Source organism: Aphelocoma coerulescens, chromosome 1, assembly GCF_041296385.1.
Source record: "Aphelocoma coerulescens isolate FSJ_1873_10779 chromosome 1, UR_Acoe_1.0, whole genome shotgun sequence".
NCBI lineage: Eukaryota > Metazoa > Chordata > Aves > Passeriformes > Corvidae > Aphelocoma > Aphelocoma coerulescens.
This window is the reverse complement of record NC_091013.1, coordinates 97,116,609-97,131,529: the sequence shown is the minus strand read 5'-3', so window position 1 is coordinate 97,131,529 and position 14,921 is coordinate 97,116,609. Positions and strand designations below refer to the sequence as shown.

The window sequence follows — 14,921 nt, the reverse complement described above, 5'->3', positions numbered from 1 at the left end:
TAAGTCCATTACCCTTTGTCCTATCACTTTATGCCCTTGTAAAAAGTCCCTCACCACCTTTTTGGTCAGCCCCATTTAGATATTGGAAGGCTGCTCTAAGGTCTCCACAGAGCTTCCTTTTCTCCAGGCTGAAATACCCCAGCTCTCTCAGTCTGCCATCGTATAAGTGCTCCAGCCCTCTGAGCATCTTCATGGCCCTCCTCTTGACTTGTTCCAACGGAGTGGAAAACCACAGGGTCTTGCTGCTTGGCTTTTCTTAGAGCACTCCCTTTGCTTGTCAGGGTGCTCTCAGCTTCCCTGGATTTTTCTGCAACAGGCCTGGCTGTTGTGGTGGCACCAGCTTCCATTTCCCAGTCAATGGTGTCAGACAGGTGTGCTTCTGAGGGGGAAGGAGGCAGCCAGAAAGGAGCTGGGTGTGTTGGTGCTCACCCCACTTGCTGTCATTGCATTGAAGACGAATCCTGTGGGACATCCCAGGGGCAGTGGGGGCAGTAGAGCCTTGCAGGAATCTGTGCCTGGGGAAAGAGGGGAGAAAATGTCTCATGGAGCCCCACTTCCAAGTGGCTCTGTGCAGAGCGACTCACTGAAGCTGTATCTTTAACATGGTTGGGTATAAATGACCCATTTTTACCTCTGCATACATCATCTGCATCATCCCTTCACTTCCTTCCTCTTTAAGTGATGTGTTATGCATAGATTTGTCATTTACACTCCAACTGCATTTTGCATTATTACATTTTAATGATATTTGAAGTTCTTGCATACATATTTGAGTTCCTGATATAAATGAAAAAAGAGAAATAATCAGCATACTTGGTTTATCTGATGGCATAAAAATGTTCTATCATAACTTCGGCAATTTCTTGAGTAAGATCAAGCACAAGATCAAATACTAAGAGAGGATCCAAGTACATCTGTCTATCTCAATGTCTCTAAAGTTAGGGTTCTTCAAAGTCAACAGCTGAATTTTGCAGTTTGGCACCATTTTTACCTCAGATAAAAAAATATTTAACCAGCTCTACCCCTTAAGCTTTGTAACTTGTGGTTTAGGTTAAAATGAAACAGAGGCCTGAGTGGTCCTTGACTCTCATTGTTGTTTTTTTAAATGAACATCTCGCATATTGGCTTTGTTTGGGGATGCTCTGCGTGATCCAGAGGGTCTAACCTCCTCCATCCTGTATCTCATGCCGACTTACAATCTGTTATAATCTATTAGGAATCTTGAGGCTTGAGGGCAGAATTTTGTGTAGGGATAAAAGATGCTTTCATGTTGGTGCTATGGGTTTTTTTGGTTGTGTTTTTTTTGTTTTTTTTTTTTAATTCTTTCTCTCATTCTCCATTTCATGAAAATTCATTAATCTGTGACATTTAAAGACTCTGTCTGAGAGGTGTCTGGAGCAGCGGCCGGCTGCATACATCAATAGTTTCTCAGAGTCTGGCACTCTGTCAATATTTGGGGGCCTCAGTAACAGCACTTAAATGCACTGCCTGCCAGCCGTCACGCTCTTAGCGTGTCTGTAAGAGTCTGAATGAGGGGATATGAGCACGACGAGTCCTTTCACAACTGGCAGCACTTTAGAGACAAACTGCTCGGTAGGTATCTCTCCTCTTCCCTTCCCTCCTGTTTTCTGGCATGTCTGCTTTGTTTATCTGATGTGATTTATGTATTTACACACAAATATGCATCCTGTGAGGAGGCATCATAAATCCTGAGGCTAGAGGTGGTATTATGGCATAATCTATGTAACAATGGAAATGGGCTGAAGCTGGATTTGGACCCAGAACCAGATTAAGCCTGGGTTGACTTCTGGGCCAGTTGAGTCAGGAACAGAGTTTTGTTTGGATTTCACGGTGCCAAAATCTTTAGAGTTCAGTTCCAAATAATGAGGATATTGGACAAAAATATTACAGGAAGTGCTACTGTGGCAGTATTTCAACCAGCTCCAAACCAGAAGTGGAAAACAAGCCATTTCAAGACTTGGGTTCTATTCAAATCAAAACTGTTACAGCAGGTTCAGAATCCAGACCTTCTGTTCCTTTTTTAATCCCATCCCACTGCATAAATTGGATTCACAGCTGAATATTGCTCTGGATTATCCATGAAACCTCCCTTTTCAGGGTTAAAAAAAACCAGGGACGGCAAATGCAACATTTTCTTCATTTCTCTGGTGGAATGGGAAGTACAGTAAAATAAATTTGAATTCACAGATGTTTATTGATATCCTCCTTCCCTTTTTTGTTTGGTTGGAACATTGTAGGTAGAGAACAATCACTGTATTTTATGATACAGCCATGTTTATTTTCTCTTTACCCATTGTGCTTCATCTTTTGCTTATTATGTTGCTGGATATGGCTCTGAAACCAGGTTGTCTAGAGAAGTGAAAGGCCACAGTGTCTGGAAGTTTGCATTGGCTTTTTAGCTGAACTGTAGACAGAAATCAGGCCATGAAACTCTGTCTGAATCTTTCAGTTTCTAAGTCTCCTTAGCATACTGTTTTTTGGAACCTATTTCATGCCATACATACCAAGAGGAGATGAAGGGATGGGGCAAAGTCAGCCCCCCACATTATGAACATTTTCCTGACTGAATTTTGGGACCAAATTCTTAGACAAATAAATCTTAACTTAGAAGTTCTCTGAAACCACTTCCTTATCATTCCTACTTTGCAAGTCCAGTAACACCAGCCAGTGCTCCTCAGCTGTGACCTCCAGCACATCCTTCAGTGCTAGCTTGAGTTGACAACTTCTTCATCCTTTTCCAGTAATGTTCAGAAACTTTTTTCAACAAACTTCCCTTGGTAGCACCTGCAAAAATTTGCATGATAACAAAATAGACAAAATTATTGTGTTACAGCTACCTTGCAAGAGTAAGCTAGCAACAAAAATAGCTAACTACCATTTCTCAATCATTTCTTTGCTTGTTTTAGCACTCTCTCGTCTGCTGCCTGTATCTTGATTTTTCCCTTACTCCAACTACAGCTGCATCTGATCTCCATTTTCCTGTTTGTGTCCCAGAGCACCTGCAGTTATAGAGTATTTTGTCACCTGTTGAAAAAAAAGGAAAACCTAGTGAAAGTTTGCAAATGTCTCTGCAGAGGCAGTGAGTAACAAGGGATGCATTTATCCCTGCTTCAGGCTGAGCAGCAGTGAGAAAATAAACAGGCTCAAGGCTTCTGTGAATGCTGGAGATGCGTCTGGCTAGATGGCAGCAATGGCCAGTAAGTACAGTCAAAGGACAGGGAGGATGATTTATTTTTAATTATAGTAATTGCTCCTTTAGCGTGGTGCAGGGGCACGTGTGTGTTGAGGGGAATGGCCAACTGCAAGTGCTGCCCTTGGCCAGAGCAGGACTGCTTGGCACACCTGGCTCGGGCTGTTCCCTCTCACAGCCTCTCGCAGGAGCCGTGGCTGAGGTGCAGCCACAGGGCTGGGAAAGAGCAGTGGGGTCTCCTGGAGCTGAGCAGCAGTCTCAGGGATGGAGGAAACTAGCATGAGGCTAAAGCTGCCATGGGACTCCAGGACGCTGGGGGCACCCATGATCAGGCCCCTACGGGTAGGAATTATGGCCCCATGTGCTCCACAGTTCCTTCCTTCTCAGTCTGCGCTTTGTGCTGCCTTTCACAGTCTCAGCAAAGGAACACGCGAGCTTAGCGTAACCCACGCACCTTTTGTACCCAGGGAGTACATCTCAAGACATAATGGGGCACATTTGAATTCCATCCCCAGTGTTTTAAAAACGTGACTGACTTTATTGTCAGTGACAGCCATGTATGTTCTGAGAAGCCTCCCCACCCCCAGCCCCGAGTGCTCTACATGGAAGTTGAAGAGTTCATAGTGTTGCAGTCCTTTCTGTTTCTGTGGTGTTTATTTTCCAACAAGCTTCAGTTGTCTTTCAGCTAGGTAAGCTGGCCTTATGAGATGCATGGGGTCCTCAAAAGAGAGGCAGGCAGACCTTTTCCCTGCAGTCCCACAGGCTGTTTCCACCTCTCTGCAGATACCGAACTTGCATTTCCCATTCCTGCTGGTGACAATTGTGTGCCTAAAGCCCTGCACAGGGAATTTGAAGGTTGCCTGTGTGACTTTCCACTTTTTCCAGCTCTTTCAATCCAGCTAGTCTTCCTTCCCTGGAGGGAGGAGAGGATTTGTCCCCAAATAATGGGGGTACAAAAGTGCTGAGGGGATCTTGGGTTTCAGGCTTCATTCATTACATGTCCCTGTTGGTTCCTGGTAGCTGTAAACGAGATGCTTTCTTTGAGTGCTGAAATTGATGAAGCAGGAAAAATCTAGGCTTGCTGTCCGTTCATATTTTACATCTATTAATAAGTAATTAATTAAAAAAGAAGCTGATGTTCCCATGATGGGCTGCTAAATATATGCTAGTGAAACTATTGGCATTAAAAAGAGATTTGACTGCAGTTGAGGAGTTATTTATATTTTAGTAAATCATATAAGCCCCAGTTGAGATGAGCAGTCTGTTGTTTTAGGCACTGTACAGACACGCTGTAGGAGGTGCATGTAACCCCAACAAGCTCAGAGACTGCAGAGACAAAGTGTGGACAGAGAGACAACCATAGAGAAATTAAATAATAACTCACCTGGGTGCAAAGATAGGGGCTGACCCAAGAAGATAATGCAGATCCTCTGCTTCCCCATTCTTTCATTAAGTCAAGAGCTGCTTGACTCACAATTCAGCCCTTAGATTTAAATCTGTGTAAAACTGTTGAGTTAAATGTTTTATTTGCTGAAAGCTGCTCACCTCAGATATGGGTTAGCCAAAATTATGCAAAACAAAAAATAAACTAAGAAGAAAATTTAAAATTTTGGAAAGCTAGAAGATTTTGTTTTGGTATTTCTAAACAAGGTTTCTGGTTTTGTTTTGAAACTTAGTCAATTTTAATCGAAATATTTTGAAGGCAAACAAAAAAACTAACCCGTTTCATTAAACACATAGGTGATTTTTGTTTGTAGGTTTTTTTCCTTTCCATGTTCTCAGTTTGGTCAGCTAGCCAAATAAATCAGTTATTTGCACAACTGTAGTTCTAATTAGAATGTTGGGCCCTGGGGACTTGGGCTATATATTTCAATGCAGTACATATTTATAATAGCAAGTACCCTGCCTGGTACTCCATATATAATAATAGCAAGCAGTTCAGCGCACTGGGGAGATGGGGGCACTAGGGAAGACCCAGTGCCTTTTAGCTCTTCAAATTTTTATTTTCAGTGGTAGTTATATTTTGGAGGGTATTGCTTACAAGATAAAATTTGCATTTATTTGAGCAGCTCACAAATGGTATTCACTGCAAAGCTATCATTAAAGGGAAATAATGCAGAAGAAGGAACAAAGGATACGTTCTCGGCCAAGGCTGACACGTAGACACTTGCAGAGATCCTTGTCACCACAGAAAAAATGCTGTCTTCTCACTCTACCACAACCTCCCAGAATCCTGAAAACCAAGTAGTTGGATACAGGGGCTGCTTATAAAGTGCTGTGACTGTTCAGCTGTATTTTTGTCTATTTCCAGTGTTTTACCTTGCAAAGAGTGTAGTCATTTCTGTGATCATTCCTGTCGAGAAGTAGTTTCCTCTTGTTCCAGTTCAAAGCTGCAGAGCCCATTTTCTGTGAATGACTTCCATGGGGGAGGACTCTCGCATTGGGTATTCCTAATGTGCTTTTTGCTTGTGTAAGTGTTGCCACTCTGCTGTAGGTAGCTGGTAGGAACTGAAGGAGTCACTTGAAGTTGGGCTGTATGTTACTCTTCCTCATCTTGTTTAACTGGTATGATTTAGTGTTTTCTCCATTTACATGTTTCCATGAGCAATAAGCCCATAATTTTATTCAACCTTATAACCATGTTAGAGAAGCACTAATAGGAGAGGGAGAGATGTTTTCTTCCCAGCCCAGGCAGTGTGGCATTTATCCTGCTCCTTTCTTGCCAAAGAGCCCCACAGCCTGAGCTCTGGTACCCATGGCACTCTGCCACCCTGTCTGCAGTGCCTCGTGCTGTGATTTGGCAGTGGTGATGCTCCCTCCAGGTGATGTTCTCTACAGTGTGCAGGGCCAGAGCTGGTGTTGGTGCTGCTCCAGTCCCAGCTGAAGGACTCAGGTGTACTTCTCATATGATCTTTATGTAATGAGACAGACTTCTTCCTATGAACCTGTGGTGGGTTGGTGGTGAAGGAATATGCCTTAGGATTGCTGGGCCTTGACTGACAAGTCAGAAGGTACAGAATATTCTGAGTTGGGAGGGACCCACAAGGATCATCGAGTCCAACTTGTAAGTGAATGGCCCATACAGGGCCTAAACCCACAGTCTTGGCATTATTAGCACTGTGCTCTAACCAGCTGAGCTAATCTTAGGGTCAAGTCCTTGAAGATTAGGATCAGGCTTTCTAGTGGAGAATTCTTTGGTTTTCACTTCCCTTGACTGATGAAATGTAACTATAGAATGCACCACTGCCAGTCTTGATCTGATAGTTTAGCTGCAGAATGACATCCAGCTAGGGAGCCATGGATAAAATCTAAGAAATGAGACTTGACCAAGCCCTCTCTGACTCCCCACAGGTATGCTTTGGTGAGGTTAGCTTTATGCAGACTATTGGAAACTTCTTTTGACATCTGTGATATCACTTTGTCCTTACCTCTAGAAGTCTGGGGCATTACTGGACAAAACAAGGGTCTGCTCCAAGCTGTCAGATTTCTTTCTCCATTACCTCCCAGCTGCCCCATTTAATACTATCTGATGGTGAATAAAGCACTGAAAGGGGTTGCCGAGAGAGGTGGTGTGTGCCCCATTCCTGGAAGTATTCAAGGTTAGGTTGGACAGAGCTCTGAAAAAGAGTTGAAGAGAGAGGTCCCTGCCCCTTGCAGGAGAGTTGGTCTAGGTGACCTTTAAAAGTCCCTTCCAACTCAGACAATTCTATGATTCTGATTCTGTGGTGGGTACCACAGGATTCAAGATAAGTGAGAATGTGGTAGGAAAAAAAGGTAGGTAAGATGGGTGGGACTGGAGACTTGACAAGGGGAGCTGAAAGTACACTGTAGTATACAGGAGGGTGGGCAGACATTTCTCCTGAGTGCATATCATAGAATCATGCATGTAGGGATCTGCTTTCACTAGCCTTTCTTTGTTCAGGAATTCCGCTGTTAGATTCCAGGGGTCCTAGTACTCAACCCAAATATTCCCATGAGAAAGAAACATGGGTCCTCCTGCTGATGCTGCCGCTGCCCTGGGGTAGAAAACTGTGGGGAAGTGAAATTTTTACTGCTGGTTGTTGCTGTTCTCTCTGTGCACTTAGTGCTACTGTACCAAGCAAAGGCTTGTCTAGACCAGAGCTCTGGGTTACTTATTATCCTCATAATCCATTTCCTTTTGCCAACAGCAGTGGCTTATGTGGCTAAGTCAGAAGAGAATGCTCCCTTCACAGGCAGCCTCTTTCCTTGATCTTCATTAAGCTTTGGGCCATTAACTCAAGATGCGTGATTATTTTGTTTGTTCGAACAGCAAGACAAGCAGAGTCTCCTCTGAGTGTTTCTTTCAAGTAAACCAGCATGACTGAAAACTGGGAGCTTGCCAGAAAATGTTACGTGAAATAGTAGTGGCAGGTTCATCTTAGTGTGGGCGGAGAGGGAGCGATGTACCCTCTCTTTTACTACTTCAGACATGCAGTGTCCATATGCCATAGTTGAGTTGGTTTATGGATGGAGTATGAAGGATACTACTCCATCTCCTTCGTGCAAACACTGTGTGAGTGCTGTGGAATATAGAGTCTCAGGGATATGAGTATCAGCTGTTGCTGCAGTCCAAACACACAGCATCAATATTCAGTATGCTATAGACAGTACCGTTTTCCTCCTTTATATTTAGTGTTAGTGCACAGAGCCAAATACTAAAAGGGGGGTGGGTGGGTCACATGATTAAATTAATACCATTAATTATTTAGAAACAATCAAAGGAAATACACGACATCTGGCTTTAAGCCCAAACAACTCATGGCACTGCTGTTGCCTTGTAACCTCATCTGCTCTTAGTCCAGTCATCTCTCTTCTTTCATTATGAACACAGAAGATGCTTCCCCCCTACCCCCCTTCCCCACCCCTCTTTCCTGCCTTATTTCTGGCGGCTTGGAACACAGATCACAAGACTGAACTATATAGTTTACTGATTTTGTGTGTATAAACTCTGATTAGTTCTGTGATGAAAAGGCATCCCCCCACTTCCCCATGCTGTACAATGGTGTTTGATTAGCAGTGTGTTGCAGCCATAGGTCACGTTTTTCTCCTCATCTTGATATTGGGGAGTAGCTGCTGTAGGAGGAAAAGACACTGTTGCTACTATAGTGCTGAAAGCCATCAAAAACACGTGTTGCAGCAGGCTGTGCACAACGTACAGTGAGAGACGGTTCCTGCCCTGGAGAGGGGAGGGTCTATGTAGGCAGAAAAGCTGGAGCAGAAGGAACATCATGGCAAATGGATGCACTGTGCCCACGATTCTGCAAGAGGACTGTGGCAGATCCAGCCCACTGGCCTTGGCACTGACCTTCCCCTGGCTGAGGCCAGTAGTGTTAGCCTTTGTAGCCGTGGCCAGGCGTTTTTCATCAGAGTGATTTTTCAGTGGAAATTCTTTTTTCTTGAAATGAAAATTTTCTTGTGGAATAACTGTTTTACCCAAGAAAAGTCAAATTAATATTTGCCAACTGCTGGTTCTAAAATACTCTTTACTCTTTTTTTCACCCTCCTTTTCCAGGTAGTTGAAGAAAAAAATTCTAGTTTGGTTATCTGAGAAGTGTATTTTTGTGGAAAGACCTTCTCATGAGGAAAAAAGGCCCATTTGGCTGATTCTTCCAACTCAGGAATAGAACATTTTGGGGCCCCTTTCCCTCAAATGATTATATCATCATGATAAGATACTTCCATTTTCTCTTCAGCTCAGTCTTTCTTAGTATAGATGATTTAATATATTTTAATTATGAGGTTCTCATTTTCCATAGGCAAATTAATATATCCTGAAAGGGTTTTACCAGGGCAAAGCAAAGTTCTTGCTGGTCATTAGTGTTCCACTTTTCTGTGCACTGGTGAATGTGGGCCCATTTGGATGTCTCAAATGCTGATGTGTTAAAGTCATTCTCATTACATCTATGTCTGTGGAGAAGCACTGACTTTCATTTTCTTGCTTTAATCCGAAAAGCATAGATTCACTGACTGTTCTCTTAATGGTTGTTGAGCATTGCTTTGAAGAACCCTTATTTTATGAAAAGGCATTGAGACTTCTGTCACTGTCTAGAGTAAGCATCTCTAGACAGTCTTTACCTACTCTCGACTACTATTTTGAAGATGTGCATCCCCAATTATCTGTGAAACAGTATTGAAGTATGCTTTCTTGGTTCTGGGAAGCTTACTTTAGATGACTGCTCTCTATTATTTGTAGTATTCCGTAGCCTACTCTTGTCCTCGGGAAACGATGGCATCAGTCGAACATATTGGGTGTGATTTTTCAAAGTATGCAGTTACCCACATTCGGTTCCTTCTGCATTCAGTGTGTGTTAACACCACCTTCAACAAAGGCAGAGTTAGGCCTATGCAGAAGGCTTTAAAAACTGAAAAATGAAACCCACCTCTTGCACCCTGGGCTATTTGCAGGCAAGAACATATGTTGTGAGTGCTTTGGCTGCTTTTCAGGGTGTTTGTTAAAGGTGCTTAGACTCTTCTCTGAGTAATGCAGTAGTTAATTTTGATGCTATGGTAGATTTGTTTCTTTTATGTTGTCCCTTCAAGTTTATCGTGTAAAGGTATTTTATCTCCTGGAACTAAATGTAAACAAAAATTCTGTGTATCAAATAAACTAAAAAAAAAACAACCCCCAAACCAAAAAATAAAACACCCCCCCAACCTCTTAGATTAAACTGTTCCAAGGTTTTGTTTATTTTTTTCCTTATACTAAAGCCAGTACTTTTTGTTTTCCTCAGATGTAGTCATTAAGTACAGTTTCTTGTTTATGTAAAACTTACAGTTTTATTTTCCTTTTTCCTTCTCTCCCTTTTCTATTCCCTTTCCTGACATCTGCATCGCATGTTGATGTCAAGAGCAGCAGTGGTTGGCAGTTTTCCTCCGCTTTGCAAGAGAGAGAGAGATTTGGTTGGAATGAAACCTTGCTCTACGTACAGCCTGCTTGAGATGCAGCATTGAAAGGTATAATCTCATTTTCTGTCTTGAAACCAGAGATGAAAACCACAAACAGGTAGAAATCTTGGTGCCAAACCACCTGTTGAGTCACAGCCGAAAAGCCTTTGGCAATACTTTCCTCACTGTATCCAACTGGAAGAGTTACATGGCTGATTCCCACAGTATCTGTCTGTACCTGCGAGTTTGGTAAAGAGGTTAATTCATTTGAGAAGGTTGGGATTGAAATTTAGTTAGAGTTAGCATGGCAAAGAATCTTCTGCTATTAGTCTTTCTTTTTGCCTAGAGTAGCATTCATCACTTGTATAACTCGGTTCAGCATTGAAAATACCAATCCTGAAGTCACATGCTGTGTATTAGAGAGCAAAATGAGATTTGTTGAAACAGCCTTGTGTGGAGTCCAGATCTGCAATAGCATGATATCTTAGAGGTCAGAATTGAGGTGACTGGATGAAACTGTGAAGACAAAAGTTGTGAAATATCCTGCCAGCAGCATCAGTACTTCATCTTTTGAGGGTATTACAATTCAGAAAATCACTTGAAATCAAGTTAAAATGCTGTCCTTGGACTGCTACACATACTCTCCCTGTGGCATAAGCCTTACAGAAACAGCCACTGTGTGTTAATATGGCATTACAATTTCGGACTCCACCCACAAAAATTAATATCATTCTTCAAATAAGAGTGATGTAGGATGCTGACACATTTAAGCCTATATGTTCTCGGACTTGTCTCCCCCAGTGCATGAGAGAACTAGAAATCCCAGAATTTTTCTTATTTCCTGTAAAGCCACGCTGATAAAGCAGTAGAATGTAAGTGATGGCAGGCTGGCAGGGTTTGGATCATGAATAGCTGAACAGTAGAGCCATATTTGATATTTTTACATGCTCTTGTGTGTTCTATTCTGTTAGAGGTACTAGTTGACTTCCATGGGTTTGCACAAGCATAATTTAGAACAGATTTGGGCCACGCTATTTATATTTGTGCAGATTGCTTCATGTTTGTGAAACAGTTATTTCCTGTGGATCTGTAGCATTGTCCAGTGTTGCGAAATGCTTTCATATGTATATATGACTGGTTAAAACATGAAATGTGTTTTGAAGCAACATGGCAAAGAGCAGTAAAATCTGCACAGTAACTGAGCTTTGCTTGGCTGTCCGTATAATGTCCAATTAATGCGGTTACTGTGCTCTGAAGTCTCTCCAAGAATAAGAATAATGAATAAGACATGCTGTGGCCTTCTAAAAGATGCAGTTTTTCCCTGAATTTTCTAAAGTTTTCTGTTACAGATGCCACAATGACATGAGGACAGTGTAATCTGTATCTTTAGTAGCAGTAACAATGCCGGGTGTGAAGTATATCCCCAAAATCTGAAGGTGTGAATTCTAACCCATCAGCGAGCTGTGTGAGAATTCTATAGAGTAAAACCTAATTCTGTGCTGAAGAGGAACACTGTGAACACCCAGCATAAAACAGAAGATGTTCTGTTCTCTACTGCACTATCTTGAGCCAAACTTGGGATCTAAAAGCCAAGCGAGGTTCTTTCATCACCAGTCATAAAGATGCTGTAAGTCAGATTGTCCCCTCAGGCTATATTTTGACAATGTAGTAAATTGAGCTTTGGGAACTTTCTACCAGATCGAGAACTCTGTCACCTCAAAATGCAAAGCACGGATCCATTATAAATTCTCTGGTGCAGTTTTTAAAATATATTTTGATGTGTTGACTTTTACCAGCAAGCTCTGTGCCTTATCTGATACCTTTTATTCCTTGCTGCTAACATTAACACTTACAAGGGCTGGCAGAAATGGCATCTCATGCCCTCACATGATCCAGGTGAAATCTGTACTGTGGAGTTATCCATTGGTGCAGTCTGTTAAAGTTTCAGTGATAAAGCACCATCAGCTCAGTTACGTCCCCGCATTTTGTTGTCTTTCTATTCTTCCCTTAGTCCTGGAAGGTGGCACAGGCATCAGGAAGTACAAAATTTGATCTACATTACAAATGGAATCAGAAAATGTCTTGGGTTTTGCATACGTGTATCAACACTTCCAATCCGGTGTACTGTGTTGAGAAGAGTGAAAAAACCTAAGTGCTGTTTCTTGCACAAAGTGAGGACAGGGAGCTACAGGGAGAGTACATGGGCAAACTCCTTTTTTCCTAAACTCTAGAGGATCTAATGAACAGGCAAACTTTCAGAGTTTTGATTTGAGGATGAGTTTGGCTGGTATTAAAATTTGTCTAAAATTCTTATTGTTTTCTTCTGCCTTCCTCCCCTTTGCTTTTCTCTGTTGTGTGATGAATGTATCATGTCCACATCTTGTGACTGTAACTTTGTGTTTAAAGCCACATTAGCACAATGAATGTCTTTACTAAATTATATTTCATAATTCTTCCAGGGAGTTTGCTGTTTGAAAAGGCAGAGTTGCTTGCAAAATCTTCAGTTTCAGAAATGTTCTGTACTTGAATGTACATGGTTTCCTTGACCTTGGTGGGCCAAAATGATTCTCAATATGAGGATCTTGGTCTCCTTGAAAGAAGAATAGGGGAAGAGGAGGGAAGAACTTCATAGTGAGATTTTTGATACTGCTGTGTTTAAAACTTAGTTTCCGGGAGTTTTGAGAAGTTTTCAATTTTTTTCCTTCCCTCTCTGACCTAATTAATTTTCAGGGATATCCCCAGGGATGTAATTTATAAGACAAATGAATTACACTAAAAGTTTCTGTCATGGTATAAGCCCCCTTGTTTCGGGTAAATTTAATATGTTTCTGTATTTTTTCCATCTATAAATACTGACCTACCAGTGACAGTCTGTTTTCTTTATTTTTTGGAAAATTTTGTTGTCAGTGTTGAAAATACTAAAAACATGGAAATTAAAAAGGAGAAACATTGCTGTAATTCAGCTGTGGCTAGCAAAAACCTTCTGAAGTGGCACTAGCAGAGAGGTAGGCTCTTTGCTTTGACTTTTTTGTCTTTAAAAATAGTTTTTTGTAGAAAAGAGTCAAATAATAACTGGTATACAAGCCTACTCAACAGTTTTCCGCTTACTGTAAAATAAATAACATTCACCCTCAAGAAAGGATTTTTAGGAAGGAAAAGCACATACCAGTTGCATTGCTCTGTTCAGGGCTGTCCCAACTGCAGTGTTTGTATTAGTGAAGCTGCTTAACCTTTTGAAGCCCGTGGATCTTTGTGCTATCTTTTCATGCAACCTTTTTTTAATATTCATGCAACCTACTGACTTCAGCAAGATAGCACACACATTAAAACATTTACCTTGGGCTTCCAAGGCTGTGCATTCTTTCCTGAAAGATTAAGGAGGCACGAGGGATAACTGCTGCTCCTGGTGAAAGCAGTAGGCATTTTGAGAGCAGGAGCAAGTTTGCTGTAAATTCAGGCCATAATACGAGTTTGGAATTTACTTGGATTCCAAAATTTTCCAGTAGCATTGCAGCTAGGTCCTTATTCCTAAGGTTGGATATTGACGCTGACTTTCCTTTTCACAGAGAATGAAATGCAGAAAATAGCTTAAATGGGGATAAAACAAAGTATGGTGCATCTTTAGCAACTTCTGTTTTGGTTAGATGGAATAATCCGAGGAAGAGAACTTAGTTTGTAAAACCGTAGTAAACATAGCAAAACACATCCCAGCATCAGTTCAGCAGAGTATCCAAGCTAGTGTTTAAAGCTCAGCCTGTGCCCCAGAGCCTCTGCCTGGCATGGGCTTTTTGACCTGACCATGGCCAGGTTCCAGCTGCTCACCCCCACCCTGTGCAGGATTTGGGGAGGATCTTTCCGTAAGTGTGAGGAACTGCCTGGGAAATTTGCCTCAGGAGATGATAGCAGGGAAAGGGTGTTGTGCAGGGAGAGTATTTTGAAACACTGGATGCACTTTTTTTAGTTTTCTATTTCCATCCTGTGTTCCCGGCTTTTCTAAAGGAATCCTAAGTAATTTTAAAACAGAATTACTTCACTAGCAGTTGTGTGGCCCTCATGAATATAACAAAGCCTGACACTCCCTGTCTCGCTTTTTCTTGAGGTGCTTAACCATCTTAAGGCATTTTAAAAATCATCCTTCCACATCCAGATAGCATTGTCTGAAGTTAAATATAAGGTTCAGAGGTAAATATAAAATAGTTATTTATTATAGGTCTGCATTAACTCTGCCTTTTTTCTTTTTTTCTTTTTTTCTTTTTTTTTTTTTTGAGATTATTTTCTTTTCCTTGCACAAATTATAGCAAACACAGTGCTATCCCACAGTCCCCAGCTTCAGTTTTAAAATGGATCAAGTTTAGGTTCTGACATAATTGGCAGAGTACCATCGTTTTTCTACCCCTCCCTCAATCTGGGCCATAATTGTGGATATCCTGTGGACTGCAGCCCAGAGACTGCCAGTGCTGGGAGCATACGGAAGGGAAGAGATGATGGCAATAGCTCTGTAGCTTGACCTGACATTTGCATTGTTTCTTAGTCACTCAGTGTGATGAGGGGAGCAGAGGGTTTGGCATGAACTGTAAGGAACAGGCCATGATTTGGAGGAGCAGTCTCCCCTACCCGGCTCAGATGTTATTAGGAGGTGCTGTTTGCACTTCAAAACATATAGTACAAAGAAGGGGTATTTAAATAAAGAGAAAGAAAGCAAATAGATAGAGAAAGTCGTACTCCTAGGTAATTCCACTGCTTGCAATGAAGTTTCACTGGGGATAGATATTGACCCCATAAAATCCCTGGGTCACAGACAGCC

The 14,921-nt window shown here is 41.8% G+C and overlaps 1 long non-coding RNA gene across 2 annotated transcripts in view; it reads left to right on the top strand.

Annotated features, from left to right (window-relative positions):
* The window catches only part of LOC138112790 (uncharacterized), a 397,150-nt gene that overhangs the window by 274,262 nt on the left and 107,967 nt on the right, over positions 1-14,921 (top strand). For both annotated transcript variants that reach the window (XR_011151840.1, XR_011151838.1), the window contains exon 7: positions 10,086-10,186. This is a non-coding gene — a long non-coding RNA (uncharacterized lncRNA). The remainder of the gene's footprint in view (positions 1-10,085; positions 10,187-14,921) is intronic.